This window comes from Sminthopsis crassicaudata, chromosome X (genome assembly GCF_048593235.1).
Source record: "Sminthopsis crassicaudata isolate SCR6 chromosome X, ASM4859323v1, whole genome shotgun sequence".
NCBI classification, from domain to species: domain Eukaryota; kingdom Metazoa; phylum Chordata; class Mammalia; order Dasyuromorphia; family Dasyuridae; genus Sminthopsis; species Sminthopsis crassicaudata.
In genome coordinates this window covers 46,779,453-46,799,273 of record NC_133623.1, presented here as the reverse complement: position 1 = coordinate 46,799,273, position 19,821 = coordinate 46,779,453, and positions in this window count along the sequence as shown.

Below are 19,821 nucleotides of genomic sequence, written 5' to 3'. Positions count from 1 at the left end.
GTTAAAATTATTTTTGTACACATAGGCCCTTTTCCTTTTTTATAGGATTTGTGCCTAGTAGTGGTATTATTAGGTCAAAGGATATGCATGATTTTATAGTCTTTTGATATTTTGATTAGTTCTTATCTTTTCATATGATATATTTTGATAAATCATATCTTTTGATCAATTGGGGAATGGTTCTTTTTTTATAAATTTGATTTAGTTCCCTATACATTTGAGAAATGAGGTCTTCGTCAGAGAAACTTAAAGCCAAACTATCTGGAGAAACCCTCAAGTATTATATTTGTATGCCCTATTTCTGTATATATCATCATGACATAAGAAATGTCATGAAGAATCAAACCTGGGATCCCTCTAACCCCAGAGTTTTGCTCTTACAGAGTCACTTAGGGGCATGGGAGAGTAGACTTATTCTCTTAGGATCATAAATTTATAGCTGGAAGGGATTGCAGAGATAATTCTAGGGTTCTCCACCATCACTACCTTTTTTTACAGGACAGGGAACCTAGTAGTCACAGAGGTAAAGTAGTAAAGGACCATAGGCTCTCTTAGCTTGAGGGAACTCAGAGGCCCTCTAGTCCAGTATCTAATTTTTACAAAGGAGGAAATTGAGACCCAAAGAGGGGAAAAGACTTGTCCAAAGCCACACTATATCAGAGCACTAGATCTGGAAGGGGTTAAACTACTTGGCTAAAGTCACACAAGAAATAAATAGCAAAACAAGGGTTGAACACTCTTGAGTCCCTTTCCTCACAAATGAGGACTCTCCCCCTTGTACTACATCCACCTGAGAGTTAGGATTATCTATGCACAGTTGCACTCCGAAGATTTGGTGCCAGAAGGCCTGAATGCTAATTCCAGTTCTGCCACATACAAGCTATGTAACTTTGGCCAGATCACTGGGATTCTCTGGGTCTTAGTTTCTTCTTCTGTAAGATGGAGTTGAAAATACTTGCCTCACCTATCTTACAGGGTCATTGTGAGTCAAGTGCTTGGTGAACCCCAAAGCACTAGAGTGTTATTGTTTCTGACTTTATCTCTGTCTTTGTATCAATTCGGTTTTTGGCTTACACAAGTTCTTGGAAGGGGCCTAAGTTTACTGTTTGCCTTTTTGTTTGTCCCACCACTAAGAAACATAAGGGTCTCTAGTTCTCCCTGACTAGAGCTTAGTGGATACAAGTTAATGTTTGCTTTCAGGTCATAACCAGCATAGGGTCAACAGGCCTTAGCCCCAGAGTGCCTCTTGGGGAATATAGAGGTGCTGCTTCTTCCCTAAGATAGCTCTTTGCTTCCCAGTAATTCCATTCCCTTCCCTCCCTCACTGGCCCAATGCAGTTCAATCAGCCTCTGGCTGCCATGCCTTCTTACATAAGCCACAATGAGTTGAGGGCGAGAGTGCCCCTTCTTGTGGTGTGGCTTCACTTCCTGTTGGCCCATCCTGACTTATTGCTCTATTACCTGCTATTCTTCTGTACCCCTATTCCCTTCCCCAATATGCTTAACTGGCAGCTGAGTACCCCAGTACTCCTCAGTGAGGGTTTGTTTTGGTTTTTTGCCCAAGGTTAAAAAAAAACCACAAAATTCCTCATTTCAATTCTATTTCAGAGTATAGACTTTAATCATGAATTCTATCGGGCTTCAATTTTCCAAATGAAGAGATCCAACCTTCTTTTAATAATAATAATAACTGACATTTCTATATCACTTTAAGAATAACAGCTAGCACTTACATTGGGCCTTAAGGTTTACAAAACACTTCACATATTATTATACCTTGTTACCCTTACAACAGCCCTGTGAGGTAGGTGTTATTATCCTCCCATTCTACAGATGGGGAAGATGAAGTACACGGAGGTGAACTGAAAAAACTTCACAAATAGCTATTAAGTGTCTAATGCAGGATTCAGTCAGATCTTCTGAACTCCCAATCCTGCACTCTATCGTCTGTACCAGCTAGCTGCCTTTCCGGTTGGCAAAGTGTTTCCCAATCCTCAGTGAGGTGGGTACCACAGAGAGTCACAGGATCCTAGATCTAAAGCTGGAAGGAACCTCCAAGGTCAACGAATCCCACTCTCTTCATTTACAGCAGAGGAAACTCAGACTGAGAGTTTACCCCAAATCACACAGACAGGATTTGAAATCAGCACCTTCTTAATTCCAAGTCTACTGCTCTGTCCACTACATAATGCTACCCCATTGCACATATGAGGACACTGGACTTTTGTGAAAGTGAAGCTACTGGCCCAAGGTCACATAGTTGATAAGGAAGGATCAGAGATGGGATTGGTGTCCTAACTATACTATCAAACATATGGAATCATCTCTAATGATAGTCAGAAATCTCTAAGCTGGGGCATCAGGAAATAAGGAATTACTTAAAGAAGAGAGATTTAGGAGAACCACAAAGCAGTGACCCCTGCTGCTGCTGGCAGCAGTATTCTGGATGTAGTATTTATTACCATTCTTTTTTTTTTCTTTTTGCTGAGGCAATTGGGGTTAAGTGACTTGCCCAGGGTCACACAGTTAGGAAGTGGTAAGTGTCTGAGGTCAGATTTGAACTCAGGTCCTCCTGACTTCAGGGCTAGTGCTCTATCTACTGCACCACCTAGCTACCCCTAGTCACTACCATTCTTAAAGAACTCTGGATCTGAGCTGCAAATGATTAGCTTCAACTAAGGCTGGTGGAAAGTCAGATCTTTAGATTGTCTAGAGCTTGTTTTGCTGTGAAAATATCAGGGGGAGAAGGAGTTAATTCTGTGAGAAAATATAATAGCCATTCTTTTATCGATAAAAACACCCGCTTTTATAAACAATAAGAAACTTCGTGATGAAAGAGAGAAACATATTAAATGTCAGCACTGATCAGTTAATGCACTGACTGAGTCATTAAGGTGAATCACTTATTAGTCATCGTGTTGAGAGCTCCAAGGCCTTGAAGCATTATCTATCTTATTCAGCCCCCTCAATTTTCAAGGGGGGAGAGAAAAATGGAGACCCAGAGAGAGGAATGGGCTTGTCAAATACCACACACACACACACACACACACACACACACACACACACACACACACACATACATTTAGTAGAGAAAACACAAATCTAACCATGGTCTCCAGCCTACAAATTCAACACCTTTCCAAGCTGTTGGACTACCTTTCAAACGACTTTTTCCAATACCATGTTAAGTGATCAGTTAAAAATGTATCATCACTATTGTTGCCTTTTAAATGGAATAAAAATTCAGATAAGAGGAACATCAGGATAAAGTTGTGGTAACCATTTTTAAAAATTCATATTTAACAAATCAAACCTACCATAGGAATATGCCCATAAAGTTTGTTTATGGGCCATGATATTCAAAGACAAGCCATATCAGATTGGAATAATGAGATGCTGGGACCCACTGTTCCAAGCACTTGATAGAATATTTAGGACACCAGTCTTGTCTCTGATCCTTCCTTATCAGCTATGTGACCTTGGGCCAGTAACTTCATTTTGCAAAGGTACAGTGTACAATGCACATTGCAATGCGATGCACATGATGGAAAATTGGGGTAGGAGATCAGCAGTGAGTCCTATTCCTTTATCTATCTGTTTCAAAGTAAGACACAAGTGAGTTGTTTTCTTGAGGAGTCACAGCTAACTCTGGAGTATCTCTTGCCACCACATTCCCTCTACTGTAAGGGAGAAGGCTGCGTGGCAGAAGGTCCACGTGTTGGCCACCAGGCTAAAATTAGCAAATGCTTTCAGCTTGACATTTTAAACCCGAAAGAGTTTTGCATGTGGCATCTGCTGCCTCTTCAGATTCGGGTTGGCGGGTTTGGCCCAAGGGGGGTTGATATGTCCTTCCTTTTAGGCAAGGTGCCCACAATTCAAGTAATCGCCAGAGTTGGTGAGTGGTAGTACCTGAGGTATGGTGTGTGTGTGAGGGGTTGCTGTGTAGACCAACCAGCTAGGATATCAACTAGTAGATAACAGAGAGACTTAATATGTGAGCCAGGCAAGTAAATTTTCAATTAAAACTACATGAATATAGCAATATAGTTACCGATAGACTAATTTTAGCTTTAGTAAGTTGTCATTTACAGAACAATGCACCAGTAGCCAACACTAGACCTGGGTCCTAGCCTAGCTTTGCCACTAATTACCTTGAACAAGACAGAGGAATAGATAGACAAATAGAAAATGGACAGATGGACAGAAACAGATATATTTATTAAGTGCTTTTACCATGTGCTAGGCACTGTACTAAGCAATGGGAATACAAGAAACCAAGACAGTCTCTACCCTCAAGGATCCTACATGCTAATATTCCAATGGAAGAGGAAGAAAGCACTATAAAAGCAAGCGGGGAAAATAGGGAGGGAAGAGAAGAGAAAGAAGGCCTCCAGAAAGGAGATGTGAAAGTTGAGAGAGCAATTTGAACAGAGTGAAATAAGCCTGCCTGGGACCCCTCATAAAACCCCAGACTGGCCCAAGGATTTACCAATCCGGAGATGAGGGCCTTAGGGCTGGTGAAGTCTGGTAATTGAGTTGAACCAGGAGTGACTCTCTCTAGGACTCAGTTTCCTCATTAGTTAAGTGAATAGACTGAACTAAGTTTCCATTCTGCTCTGATTCTACTACCATATGTATGAGTTTTTCAAAGATGACTGCACAGAAAGATGTCAGAAACTATATAGCCCTAAGTACAAGTTCTTTAAATAGGAACCTAGGTGGCTCTGCCTAGAGCAGCAAGCCAGGAGTCAGGAAGCCCTAGTTCAAATCCAGCCTCAGGCACTTCTTAGCTGGGTGACCTAGGGCAAGTCATTTCACCTTGTTTGCCTTAGTTTTCTCATCTGTAAGATAAGCTGGGGAAGGAAACTGCAACCACTCCAGTATCATGATCAAGAAAAGGTGTCAAAAAGAGTCAGTCATGACTGAAAACAACTGAACCACAACAAGCTTTTCCTATAAATTTCACTTGCTACCTATCCGTGCTTAACCTAACACTTAGTCTCCTTTCTGTGCTTAAAGGAGAACTTTTACCATGTCTCGGTTGTGCTGTGTGGCGGGCACTGAAAAGCCTTTCATAGTATTTACAGCTATGAGTGATTTAAAGTAATAACTGTTTGCCTTAGATTACAGGTCCAGATTTCTTTTCACTTAGTATTTCCCATTTTTCCCCACACAAAGGGGGTGGCCTTCAGCTCTATCATCCAAACCGCATGCAAGGGACAGAACAACTCTGTAGGACGGTGAGGCAAAAGGAAACTTTTTAAAGTAACGCGAAGACTCATAACCCACTGACAAACCAAGGCTTAGATCATTGATAATGTGGGTTCCAGATCCTTGGCACAGAAAATTCTCCATCGCTGGGGATCTTCAGGCAGGGGCTGGGTGGCCATCTGTTTGGGATATTGGAGAAAAGATTTACTCTTTGAGTAGCAGTTGGACCACATGATCTCTGAAATCCTTAATTTAACTACAGTACCTCATATGCCCAGAATGAAGATTATTTGGCTTCTCTTTTGCCATTAAGTTTTCATTTTGAATCTCAGTTGGCATACACTAGGCCCATTTTGCTCTGTAAGGAGTCAGATGAGCACTTGTTGGATCACCGTAGAGGAGATTCACATTTGGAGTAGGAGTTAGACCAGAAGAACTCTATCCTTCTTTCCAACTCCAAAATTTAAAAATTTTAGGAAAGTAGCATAATTGATCAATGGAGTAAGAGCCTATCCTCTATCCTTCCCTGAGGGATCCTGTAGCAAGTGTCTCAAAGCAAGGCTAACCCAAGTTTCAAAGCAGGCATTGCTCTGCTGATCCCCATATTGAGAAGCAAATTATGTCCTCTGGAGGGGAGAGCAAGGTAGCCAGAGAAGACCTCTTCAGGTCAGAACAGTGGAGTGGTGGGCCATCTGCTTACCTGCACAGAGTTCCAGGCGGATCTATTTCTGTTTTCTTTGCTAGTCTCTCACAGAGACTAGGCTAACATGCAGGCTCCCAGAGGTCTCCAAGCATAGCACACCCTAAAGGGATTGTGTGGGCTGTCACAAGACCATCGAGGGCCATGTCCTTGACACTACCTCCTGAGCCTTTGCTTTCCCTGGAACATTCCTTTCCTCCTGGTTCTAGGGATCCTGACTCCTTCCATACTCTGTATGGAAATGAAATCCCTTATTCATGCTCACCCTTGTTTATCTTAGTTCTGTAGCCCCAAACAAACACTACTTATGAATCACCAAATGTATGCGGAGAAAAACACAACTGAATATATTCAAATGTAATGTTATGCAAGTTCACCTTAAATATTTTATTTTGCCAGAAAGTATTTTTTAATAACTCCCGATTTTAAAGCCCAGATACAGTTTCTTCGGCTGCTATTCAAATAAATGAACTTTCCACTCGATATTGCATTACTTTTTTTTTTTTTTCACATTTTAGAGTCTGGTAAAGAATAAGAATGTTATACCATTTTTTTTTCTTTTCAATTGTGTGTTTCATGAGCTAAATTTTATCCTCCAGGACATGGAGAATATCCAATTCTCTAAATGCACATAACAGAAGTCTGTAGATTTTCAGACGCAAAGGTCACATTAAATTAAAAATTTAAGAACTGGTATATTTCAGTTTCTCAGAAGAAGAATGAACCTTTATACTTCTTATTGCTATTTCGATGATGCTTTAAGGTTCATAAAGTATGAATTTCTCTACAACAGCCTAATGAAGCAAATAGAACAAACATTATTATGCCCATTTTATAGATGAATAAACTCATATTTAGAGAAGCAAAGTCCTTTCCCCAAGCCACAGCAAATGAGCACCCTCCTTACAAACATCGACCCCTCCAACCAGGTGCAAACAAAGCTTGGTACCCAGAGAGAATGGGCCAGTGGGAAAGAGACTCGAGCAAGAGACTTCCTTGGGATATAAGTTCCTATGAAAGGGAAGGGGAGAAAACTACCACATGGAGGGGGAAAGACAGAGATAGCAGAATCCACTCAAGCTGCAGTTGAGAAGACCACATATGAGGGAGCTGTGCAGGATCAGGTCAGAGTTTGGAAGAAAGTCCCTTGTGAGGGGTAGAAAGGAAGACACAAGGATTGGAGCCGGTCTTCATCTTCCTAGCCATTAGGACACAATGTTCAGATCTTTCAGATAGGTTTGGGTGCAATCAAGCTGGAGAAGAAGTGGTCCATTCCCCATCTAGTATAGCTCATACCTCCAGGACCCTCAAACCTGTGGAAGAAGAAGGGGGTAAACAAGAGGAAGAGAGGAGCACCAGATGGGAGAGGGATGCCAGTAGTAGCATCCTTCCATCCTAGGATATTAGAATATGTTTACAATGATTTGGTTGGCTCTTGGCCTATAGGAGAGGGGCATAATGGCAACAAGCCCATCGAGGGATGATGGTTTGCACCATGTAGAACAGAGAAAAAAAACTAGGATGTAGCCCACAGGGGTAGAAAGCACTCTTATTTCACACTGAACATCCTGAAATAAGCCGCAAGTGGTCATTCCACCCTAGTTACAGCAGAGGGTATCGATATAATTTTACAAACGAGGCAGAACGAGTGGCCCAGGGTCTCATGTTAACAAGTACGAGGCCAATCTTTTCAACAATTAAGTGATTCAAGGCAATTCCAATAGACTTGTGTTGGAAAGAGCCCTGGCATCCAAAGAAAGGACTATGAATACTGAATGTAGATCAAAGCATAGTGTTTTCAACTTTGTTGTTGCTCTTCTTTTACTTGTTTTTTTCTTTCTTTCTTGTGTTTTCCCCCTTTGATCTGATTTTTCTTGCTCAGTGTGACACATATGGAAATATGTTTAGAAGAATTGCACATGTTTAACTTATATTGGCTTGCTTGCTGTCTAGGGGAGACCGGACTGGAGGAAGGATGAGAAAATTTTGGAACACGAGGTTTTGCAAAGGTGAATTTTGAAAACTATCTTTGCATGTATTTGGAAAAATAAAAAGCTATTTAAAAGAGGATCAGGCAAAATTTAGGTTCATATTCCCAAATCATAAATCTTTAGTTTGTTTTTCTTCCACTCAGAATTCCTTCTGGGAAATCTCAATATACAGTTCATGTATAAATCACCATGGACTTGGGCAAAAGGATTGCCAGTGCCTGGGCAAACCATCCAAGGTAACACTGTATACTAGGTATAGGACAGCCTTTAGTTTAGCTCATAGAAAATGCAAAAAGTATATTAAGGACTCCCAACCAATTGATAAAATTCTCTTCTCTCTCCAGTGAGAACCACTTTCCCCTCAGGGTCCCAAACAGCAGTGGTATCAGACTCAAATAGAAAGGGGGTAAGGGGACGAATGAAACCCTATAAAAGGATTCCTACTGGCTAGATGTTGACTTAGAAAACCACAAATTAATGTTATCTATGTTACATTTTAAAATGTATTTTGTTAACAATACTTTCGTTTGGTTTGGGCCTGCACTTGGAAGTGTTGTAGTTTGCCTGTGTCCTGTGTATTCCATATAAATAGTACCCCAGACTCATAGTGTCACCCTATGACTTGGATTCCCCTAAGAAGGGAAACAAACTCAAGGCTGTTAAAACAAAAGCAGCAACCCTCAAAAGTCCAGTGAGTTCCACCTTCATCCCCCAAACACCTCTTGGCATGTGAGCTTTATGGAACTACTTTGGCAGCTTGAATTTTCCCTGGAAAGCAAACCACCTTGGGATTGTGAAAGAGACCACCCCTTCCCACCAGATCTTCATTGTCCTTCTAGCCCACTAGCAGAGGGCAGATCTCTTGCTTCCCCCCCCCCCATTAACATTCGGCACCTTGCCACATGTGCAATCTTCTCCCCAAAAGAAAGTTCCACTGTCTGGAACCTCCATTTTTTTCTTTATAAGGTTGTGTCCCCAAACTCTCCAGAGACTCATAATTCTCCAGGAAATCTGACTTCCTTTTTTTGGATCCTGGGGTTCAAGACCTCCCACCACTTAGGTATGTGAGTCTCCCCTTGCAGGGCTGTCTTCTCCATGGCAAGGACCAGCGATGCTCTTGGAGCTCTATGGTTCAGAGATTTGTTTATATATCTCATGGTTAGGGCAAGTGAGGGTGGGAGTGGGAGAAGTTCAAGAAAGTATTCACCCTGGCTAGGCTGCCTCTTTACAAAGACCTCAGGCACAATAAAATGTGTTACATGAGAGCACTGGGCAGTTAGGTGGCTCTGCAATGGATACAGAGCTGGGCCTGGAGCCGTGAACACTCATCTTTGGGAGTTCAAATTTGGCCTCAGGCATTTATTATGTGACCCTGGGCAGATCCCTTCATCCTGTTTGCCTCAGTTTCCTCATCTGTCAAATGAGCTGGAAAAGGCAATGGCAAACCTCTCCAGTATCTTTGCTAAGGAAATCTCAATGGGGTCATGAAGAGTTGGGTACAACTGAACAACAAAAAAAATGAAAGCATTAAAAGATATATATCTCTTTTTGAAAACTCAGGTTGTGTCTATTACCAGTTTCCAAAATTTTTGGAAAAAAAGAATTATTAGCCCACAATGACCATGGTAGTTAGGGGTGGATAACTTGGAGACCATCTAGACTAACTTCTTCATCTTATAAAGGCAACTGAATCCCAGAGAGAGACGGCCACCAGGCAAAGGTCACACAGATACTGACTTCAGATCCAGAGCTCTTTCTATTAAGCCCCACTACCTCTCAGCTCCTTCTGATTTGTCTTCAAGGCAGTTGAATGTTGACCTACACATCTGGTAAATTCAAAGGACGTATGAAATTTCATAGTATCATATGATCTAGGGCTGGAAGGGACATTAGCCACCACCTTGTCCAATCCCTTTCTTTTAGAGAGGAGGAAACTGAGGCTCTTCTGTGTGTTTGTGGGGGTGGGGGTGGGGAAAGCTTTCCCAAGATCACATCACATTGAGAATAAGTAGCAGACTCCAGGTTTCAAGCCCTACCTTCTGCCCCCATTCCTGGTGTCCTTTTCAGTGAACCAAAGGCATCTTTCAGGAAAGAATGGAGAAAGCAGAGAGAATAACACCAAATGATTGAAAAATTGGGGGAAATTGCAATAAATATGGTCATGCCCTTTAGCAGCTGACAAATGCCCCAACTTCGCCAATAATCTGGGCTTCAAATGTGAATAAGTAGCTCCTATTTTTCTTTCCACTGGAGACGACCCCATCTTGGCTTTATGAAAGCAGGCGAGCTTGTCATCTCCCACCTCATTTTCTTCTGAGTGTAGGAGGGGAAATATTATAATACAAACTGTTCTGGCTCATGATAATCTATTTTACAGTTGCATGCAAGAAAAAACGATCCCAGAAAACCTGGCAAAATCCCAGTCAAATCTCTCCACATCTGTTTCTGTCCCCTATTCCGACTCTCACTTTATGGTCCCTGTCTTGCATTCAAAAGCTGTGTGTGTGTGTGTGTGTGTGTGTGTGTGTGTGTGTGTGTGTGTGTGTGTGTGTAAAAAAACAGTTATAATAATGGGCAACCCAGTCTTGAAGTCACCAGTGGTCCAGCTTTGATTTCAAAGAAAATGAGGTACCTTTCTGACCAGAGCGAGGAGAAAGAAAGGATCTCTTCAAGAATCTGCCTTGGGCTCAAAGATAGGATCCGAAGCTATCTTGTGCATTTGGAAGCAAAAGACATGGGCTGAAATCTTGTCTCTGCCATTTATAGCCATGGGCAACTTTGGACAAGACCCATCTGTCTCTGTGCCTCATCTGTAACAGGAGGCGAGGCTGAATCTTCACATTCCCTTCTTTGAGATTTCTTATAGGAAGCTAGTGGTAAAATGGAGGGAGCCCTGGTCCTGGAGACCAAATCTAGCAGTAGACACTTTCCAGTTGTGTAATCTTGGGCAAGTGACTTTGCAAAATGGGGGTAATAATGGCACCAATCTCCCAGGGTTGTTGTAATCAAATGAAATAAACATTTGTAAAGCAGTAAGCCCAGTGCCTGGCACACAGTAGGCACTAAAGCTCATTCCCTCCGAGATAAGACAAATAACTCTTATTTTGTTTTGCTCCTTTCTGCAATGATACAATTAGGTTGACAGAACACAGGGAAGGACTAAGAAATTTCTCCTTAAACACATGCACATTTTACACACACACACACACACACACACCATTAAAACATGCTGTAATATTTTCTAGGGAAGGAAGACACAGGTGGAAGGCATGTCTTGTATAAGGTTGAGAAATGTGAAAAATGGGGCTAGAAGAAGGAAGCAATACAGACATATCCATAGACTTTGACTCCAGGCATGTGGTATGGGTTTTGTATTAAAGGGGTCCTAAAAACTTTATGCCATACATAAAATAATCCAAGTAAACCAAGGGAAGACCATACAGTGTAATAAAAGAAATTCTGAATCCAGGACCCATAAACTTAAAAAAATTTTTTTTGATAAATTCTATTTGTCAGTAGAATTGATTTCCTTTGTAATTCCATATATTTTATTTTATTTACTTTTTAAATGTGATTTTGAGGAGGGGTCCATAGGATTTGCCAGGTTTCCAAAAGGCTCTATGATGCAGAAAACCTCTTTGCACATTGGAAAGACTATTGGATGGAGGCAGGAGAGCTGGGGCTTAGCTCCTGGTTCAGATTGGTGACCCTTCTGAGTTAAGTCACTGAATCCCTCTAGACTTCAGTTTTCTTCTCCATTAAAACAATTGAGTTGATCTCTGAGGTCACTTTTAATTCTAAATTCTATAACCTGATAGGATGATGCCGACTGAGTAGAAAGAAAAATGTTATCTCAGGTTCAGATGCTAACGTTCAGGTGCTAGTTATTAAACTGGACTTTAGATACCTAAAGTGTGTGTGTGTGTGTGTGTGTGTGTGTGTGTGTATGTGTGTATGTGTGTGTGTGTGAGAGAGAGAGAGAGAGACATACAGACAAACAGATAGACAGACAGAAAGTGACAGAGAAAATAGAAAGAGACTTTTTACAGAAGCAACAGAGAAAAAAAGAGAAACAGACTTTTTGCAGAAAAGAGACAGAGAAAGAAGAGAGAGGAGAGAAACACAGAAAAATAGACAGGCAGAGAGGGTATAATAAATTAAGGGCTAGCCTGGATGCCAAGTAGACCTGAGATCAAATTCTGCCTCTGAAACTGTGGAAATAGCAGCAAATCATTTAACCTGTCAGTGCCTCTTGGACACTCTCTAAGACTGTAAATAAGTGATGAGTTGCTCTGCATCCATGGAAGGAGTTTCCATACTCGAAGTTATAATTAATAATAATAAAAATAAAAATAAAACAATTAACATTTAATATAGCACCCAGTATGTGCCAGGCACTATGCTAAGTGCTTTTCAAATATTATCTCACTTTATCCTCCCCAAAATATTGTTAAGTGGGTACTATCATTATCCCCATTTTACAGTTGAAGAAACTGAGGCAAACAGAAGTCAAGTGATCTGTCAGTTCCTATGCAGATGAAATCACTGATCAAACCAAATAAATACAAACCAAACCAGGCCAAAATAAATAAACACGAACATTAAAATACAAATTATTATCATATTTAAATATATTTGTGATCTTATAAAATCACAAGATCATAGATTTAAAGCTGGAAGGAACCTTATAGGCTATGGAGTCCAATATCTTCATTTTTCAGAGAAGGAAACTGAGGTACAGAAAAGTAATAAGATTTGTACAAGGTCATATGGGTAATAAGTATCATAGATAGGATTTGAATATAGATCTTTCTGGACTATGATGTCTCCTCTCATCAATGTAGGAGTTTTCCCCAGTGATGCAGATTGCAGCTCATTCGTGCCTGTCTATCCTTTGTAACTCCTTATGTTCTTCCATGAGTTTGTCTTAAGAGGTCCACCCAACATGCTTAAAGCCTTCCTTACTTTCTCCCAATATTTCAAGGGTACTAGGCTTAGCCCTAGTAAGACAAGGCTTAGGTCACCTGTGATTTGATTGGTATAGGGCAGTCCAAGATGAGGACACTATCAGTGTAAGTCAGTGCCTTCTCTGTTACTTCTAGTCTTAAGACTGGGACATACAGAAGCAATATAATGCTTGCTTATGGGTTGGATTGGATATATGCTCAAAAAATGAGTTGAGGTAGGGATGTGATTTTCCTTAAACTTTTGGTTTCTCTATTACTACTACTACTACTAGCTAAATTTATATGGCACCTACTATGTGCCAGGTTCTGTGCTAAATGCTTTATATATTTTATCCTCAGAACAATTCTAGGAGATAGGTGCTATTATCCCCATCTAACAGATGAGGAAATTGAGGCAAACAGCAGTGAAGTAACTTGAGCATAGTTACTTAGCTAGAAAGTATCTGAGGTCATAGTGATTCTAGACCTTCCAAACGCCAAGCCCAGTGATCTTTCCATTGAGCCACCTAACTGCTTTAATAACTCTTATTTGTTTCTGATTAACAGTATGGTCATGAGCTAATAAGGAAACCCAGGAAAGTGATATGGGATAGGATGGGATATATCATACAATATCATATATTATCATATTACACTCTATCCTATCGTATGTAATATGATATTATGATATAATAGTATGTGTGTGTGTTGTCACCTCATCCCCTGTCAGATGAGTACAACCAGAGGGAACTATGTGGCCTTTGAAAAAAATGGTGACAGAGACACAGCTAAAGGAAGTAATTTTGCTCAAGTGCTTCTCTTGGGGGTCCCGGCAATAACTTCCTTTCCCTTCCAGTGTGAGCTGATGATAGTTACTTCCCATTGAGCTGTAACTGCCTGCTTTTTTCCCATTTCTAACTGCTACAGAGAAAGTCTATAGTGTTTTGCAAACTTGCACAATCACATTTTCAAGTTTGCACAACACTATATACTTTCTTCTCTGAGATGCCGCTTAAGATTGTTTTATGTTTTATGTCTTTCCTTCTGAGTGAGAGGGTGCACAGTTATGTCCCCAAAGAGGCAGTCTTTGTAGCCACACAAATCAAGGAATATTTATTAAGCCTTTGCTATTTAGTAAGCACCTACTTACTATGTGGCAGAAGAGAGAAACAGTGTAGCGGGCCAGCCTTGGGATGAGGAAGCCCTGCCTCTGAGCCATGCTAATGGGATGAGCATTGGCCAAATCATGGGATTTACAGGAGCTGAGCTCTAGAAGTAAAAGGAACCTCATTTTCATTCCAAATCTCTTGCTTTACAGAGGAGGAAGCTGAAGCCCAGGGAAGGCAAATTAACCTTCCCAGAGTTCCACAGTTAAGAAGTAAGAGCTGGAATTCAAACCCAAGACCTCTGAGCCCAAATCCATTCTAACATGGAAGCCTTCTCAAGGATAAGTCTCTGAGCTTTCTTCCAACCCTGTTTACAATCCTGTAAACCTCCTTGGGCCTCAGTTTCCTCATGTATAAAACAGGGATGTTGGACTAGATGGCCTCTGAGCTTCCTTCCAACTCTGTCTACAATGCTATAATCCTTCTTGGGCCTCAATCTCCTCATTTATAAAGTGAGGGGATCAAACAGATGACTCTGAAATCCCTTCCAGCATTCTGAATCTCAATTTCGTTCTCTGTCACACCACCTCCCTCACAAGGTCATGATGAGAGCCTGAGAGAGACAGGAACAGCTGTTGCTATTGTTATAGAAACAGGAGCTTTTACACCTGTCACTGCTGCAAGTGAGTGAAACTGGACTGAGCCCAGTGAGCCCTCTGAACTCACCGGGAAGGCACTGAATACAGTCCAGGAGAGTGTTGAGGTAACACTTGAACAATGAGTCCGTTCATAAGCAAGGGAATGTTTGAGGCAGGAAACTACTTTCTCAGTGGCTGTGTTGGGAGCTTTGGTCCTTTCTGAAGCACCAGGAAATAAAAGATGACTTAGACCATTCCACACTGAGGAACCTCAGCTATGTGAATGAAGAAATTGTCCAAGAAGAGACCTGCGTTCATGTAGGCCCCTGAATTCAGAACCTGAGCTATATATAGACTGGTTCAGTAGGCCTGGAGATTTAGTGTTCCTTGACCTAGTGGTGTAATAGGGCTTTATCCCAGTAGCACTATCTGAAGACTTACTGGTTCAACATTTACTTGAGTATCTATTCTGTGTAAGGTTTCCAGATAAGGCCAGACACTAAGAGAAAGAAACATAGGTTCTAGGATTCTAGATCTACAACTGGGAAGGCCCTCAGAGTGCACCTAGTCCAAGTCTCCTGTTTAACAGAGGAGGAAACTGAGGCCCATAGAGAGGAAGTACTTTATGCAAGGGTACCCAGTAGACTTCGGAAGACCAACTAGAATCTAAGTTATCTGAGCCAGAGCACAGCGTGATGACTGCCTTAGGGAGCTAATGGCATAGCAAGTATACACAAGTAATTTTGGAGTGTGTGATCATTGCTATTCAGATGGAAAAAAAAAACACTTCCTTCTGGGCTTCGGTTTCAAATGAAGGGGTTGGAACAGGTAGTCGGTGAGGTCCTTGTAGTCCTCAATCTATGAGCCCGTAATAAGTCTTTTCTAACCAGTTACTTAGCATTCACCTTTGATCAAGGAGGCATTTGAGCTATGTTTCTGAAGATGAATAGGATTCCAATAAGCAAAGCAGGAAGGAAGGGCATCCAGGCAGAGGGAACAGTTTGTCAAAGGCAAGGACAGAAAAAGGGATATTCGAAGAATATCGAGCATCACTTTTGGCCAGCCCTAGGGTATGTGTAGAGGAACAGAGCGGAGGCTGGGAAAGGAGATTGGAACCAGCACCTCTGAATTCTAAACTGAGGGCTAGAGACTTATTTCCATAGATGATTCAGTCACTGAAAATTTCCAAGCAGGGGAATGACAGGACCAAGCCTGCCTATTATGAAGATTAATCTGACAATTGTGTGCAGAGTAGATTGGAGGTAAGAGAGGCTAGAGGCAAAAAACCATTTAGAAGGGTTTTTTTTAATTTTTCAATTAACAAAAATCGATCTTCTTTCCTTTCTCCCTCCCTTAGGGGGAAAAAAACCACCTTGTAGCAAACACGGTTTAATAGGCCAAGTGAAAGGTTGAATGAATGAAATTTATTTCATAAATGAAATCTAATGAAATGCTCTCATTAGAAAGCATGAACCAGAATAGGAAAATTTTAAATGGAAAAGTGAGTATTTTTAAATTTGCTTTTCTTACTCTGCTAATTTTTTTTTCCTCCCCAAGGGTGAACAACCAGGTCTGTACACCTTTTTGAATAACAGAGGGAAAATACTGTATGATGTTAGGATGATGGTTTCTATTTTGTTTTTAATCATCCTCCTACAAATTCATAGGATTACAGGCTTAGAGTTAGAAGAGACTTTAGAGGCCAGTCAGAATAACCTCTTCTTTTGACAAAGAGGTAAACTGAGCCACAGAGCATTTGAATGACTTGCTTAGAGTCACCTGGGTAGTAAGTGCCTGAGGCAGAATTTGCCTCTAGGTCCCTAGCATTTATATCACAGCTGCAGTTCTGGTCAATTCACATTTATGAAATGCCTAGCTACTTATATTTATTTGTCAGGTCCTGAGGATGCATGATGGAAAAACTCCCCATGTTTCTGCCACAGAAAGGTCAGGTCTGGACAGCCCTCTTATTCTCCCTCCCTACCATAACGGCACTGCAGTGTGCGGGCCAGACAGGGTGGGCTCCCTTTGCTTCTTCAGGTTTGGCTCCCCGATGCCTTTAGATGTTAGGTTGCTGGCTGTCCTTCATCAAGGTTTGGGGCAAAAGCTGTCTGCAGCCTTCCCACTCCCCAGATCTCTGAGTGTGCTAATGTTCTCTAACACATGAGTTATTCTACTTCTTCTTATTGGTTAGTAACAGATAGCTGAGAGCCCATTATCTTTTAAGTTTACTGTGTACTTTTCCCTAAATGCATTCCTTTCCGCTGGCCCACGCTAAAAGCTCTTCTGTCACTTTTTTCTTCCCCGCTACATTTTATTTATGAACCTGCATTGTTTCCCAAGCTACTTACATTTTATAGCTTTCAATAAATATTTATAAACCCGAGAAGACGTTAAAAATGTTTAACATTAAGACTGCTGCAAACCTAGAGAAATTGAAGCCCTGGGTTCTCTTTTGAACTACATTACGGTGATGTTTTTGCTGGACTTAAGACCACGTCTGCTAACTTGAGATTTACTGGCCATTCGGTCTGTGGGGCAGCTTGCCTTTTATTTAATTATGAAGTTCTAAAAGAGTCAGAAAGGCAGGGCATTGTGGATAGGCTATGAGAGCAGGAAGACCTGAGATCCTTGGAACATCCAAGACATGGACTTATGAGAAGTCACTTGGTCTCTCAATGGCCTGCTGATGACTGTTTAAGATTAGAAGTTATATTCTAGTTATAGAGGGATTTCTATACTGGGAAAGCCCTAGAATTTTGAAATTGTAGGAGAGGACCCAAATGTATTCAGAACTACCAGTCTGTTAATGTGTGTCTGGACTCAGCACTGTGTGAACTTCCATTAGGAATGCCAAGGAGTATACAGAACTCCTAAAGAAGAAAGGGCCCACAGAGGCCATCTAGTCCAACTCCCTCATTTCACAGAGTCCTGAAAGGGGGACGTAATTTGTCCAAGGTGACACAAGTACTCGATAGCAGGACTAGGATTTAAACCAAGATACTCTCATTCCAAGGCAGCTAAGTGGCCCTGCAACTGATAGAGTGTTGGGCCTGGAGTCAGGAACATTCATTGTTGAGTTCAAATCTGGCCTCAGACACTTAGTAGCTGTGTGATCCTGGGTCAGTCACTTCAAGGTTTTTGCCTCCAAACTTGTGCTTTTCCCCACTGTACTATATGCTACTTTCTTTACCTTTGCCTTACCATCCAGTTAGGCTGATTCTTATAAAATATAATAGATAGACTACTAGGCTTGGGCTTCAGAAATCTTGATTTAAAGTCTATCTCAGTCACTTACTTGAGAAAATAACCTAACTCTTCTAAGCCTGTTTCTTCATCTGTTATTCTGTGCGATATAAATAGAGGTCTCTGGACTTTCACACTATTAAATATTTCCCCTCTAAAATATCAAAGGATGCAACAAAAACATACTTGATGATTTTTGCCGATTAAATTCTTCTAGTTTGTTCCCAAATTTCCTTGACAACTCCTCCCCCCTTTTCTCTTTGGGTTATCTGATGTCCTCAGATCTCTTGGGTCAGTATTTATGGACTTCTGTGGCTACATAAGTTAGTAAATACTATTGTAGGTAATGGGAAGCTATTATAAATTCTGAGGAGTGTGGTCATTTAGAAAGCATGCGTTTTACGATGATTAATCTCAGATCGAAGATGAATTATAGATTGTAGAGACTACAGTCAGGGAGAACAGCTCGGTGACAATTCAGACTAATCTAAGTTTGATGTGACTAGGAGTGGCTGAAGTAAAAACCTTTGCATGGAAAGGATGGTCTGTCCAAGTGAAGTAGGTATGAAGTCTAGCATCACAAGGTCAACTGAACACAGAGTAAGGAAAATCATCTCTTTTATTGAATACATATAGAAACCAAGGGGAGTTAGATTTGCTCTCAAAGGACCTTGGTTAGAATCCTAGATCTGACTCTACCTATGTGACCTCAACTTGGGCAGGGGAAGGAGAGGTGATGGATGACTTTATGTTTGCAGATGATTGTGCATTCAGTGCAGCCTCTGAGGCTGAGATGCAACAAAGTATGGATCGATTCTCTGCTGCTTATGCTAATTTTAGCCTAGCAATTAATACCAAGAAAATAAAGGTTCTCCACCAGCCAGCCCCCCACCAACCATACACGGAACCATTGATTATAGCAAATGGAGAATTTTTGAATGCTGGGGATAAGGTCACTTACTTTGGCAGTATCATTTCCAGGGATGTCCACATAGATGATATGGTTAACGCATTCATTGTCAGAACCTGCTCGGTGTTCGGGAGGCTCCAAAGGAAAGTGTGAGAACGAAGAGTTACTCCACTGAACACCAAACTGAAGGTCTGCAGAGCCGTCTACTGACCTCATTCTTGTGAGTCTGTGAAACCTGGACAGTGGCTTTGGTTCAACGTGCCAGGAAACTGAATCGCTTCCACTTGAATTGTCTTAGGAAGATTCTGAAGATCACCTGGCAGGCTAAGGTACCAGACACTGAGGTCTTCTCTGGAGCTGAACTGCCAAGCATTTAAATTCTACTGCAAAGAGCACAACCCTAATGGGCTGGCCAAGTTCGAATGCCAAAAGTATGTTTGCCTAAAAGATTATTTGATAGAGAACTCACACAAGACAGATACTCACATGGAGGTCAGAAGAAGCAATCCAAAGACACTCTCAAGGTCTGTCTGCAGAACTCTGGAACCAATTAGGAAACATGGGAGCCCCTGGCACAGGATGGAGCTTCCACATCAAAGAAGGCATTGTGTTCTATGAGCAAAACAGAATAGCAGAGGCCCAAGTAAAATGTGAGAGATGTGCACATTTGGAGACGTTCCCATTTCAAAAGTTCATATTGACTATCTTTGTCTGATGAGGTCCGGTCCGGTCTGGTGTGGTCAGCCACAATCAGACACACTGTATCTTGATCCCAACAATGTCATGTGGGTCCTCTTTGAGAATGGACAGCAAGCAACCACCTTGGACGAGTGACCTGACATCTCTGGCCCAGAATTTCCTCCTCTGTCCAATAAGTGAGTTCGATGATTTGACTCATAAAGAAGATCTCTTTCAGCAATAATCCTGTGATGAGATGATCTGTTAGGAACTTTGGTTTCAAAAATCTGAACACCCTCTTCCTCCCGGTAATCCCTCCATATCTTAGGAGACAGCCTTTATCAATCGCTGTGGCCAAAAACATCCCTGACTACAGTCAATGTTTTGTTTGATGA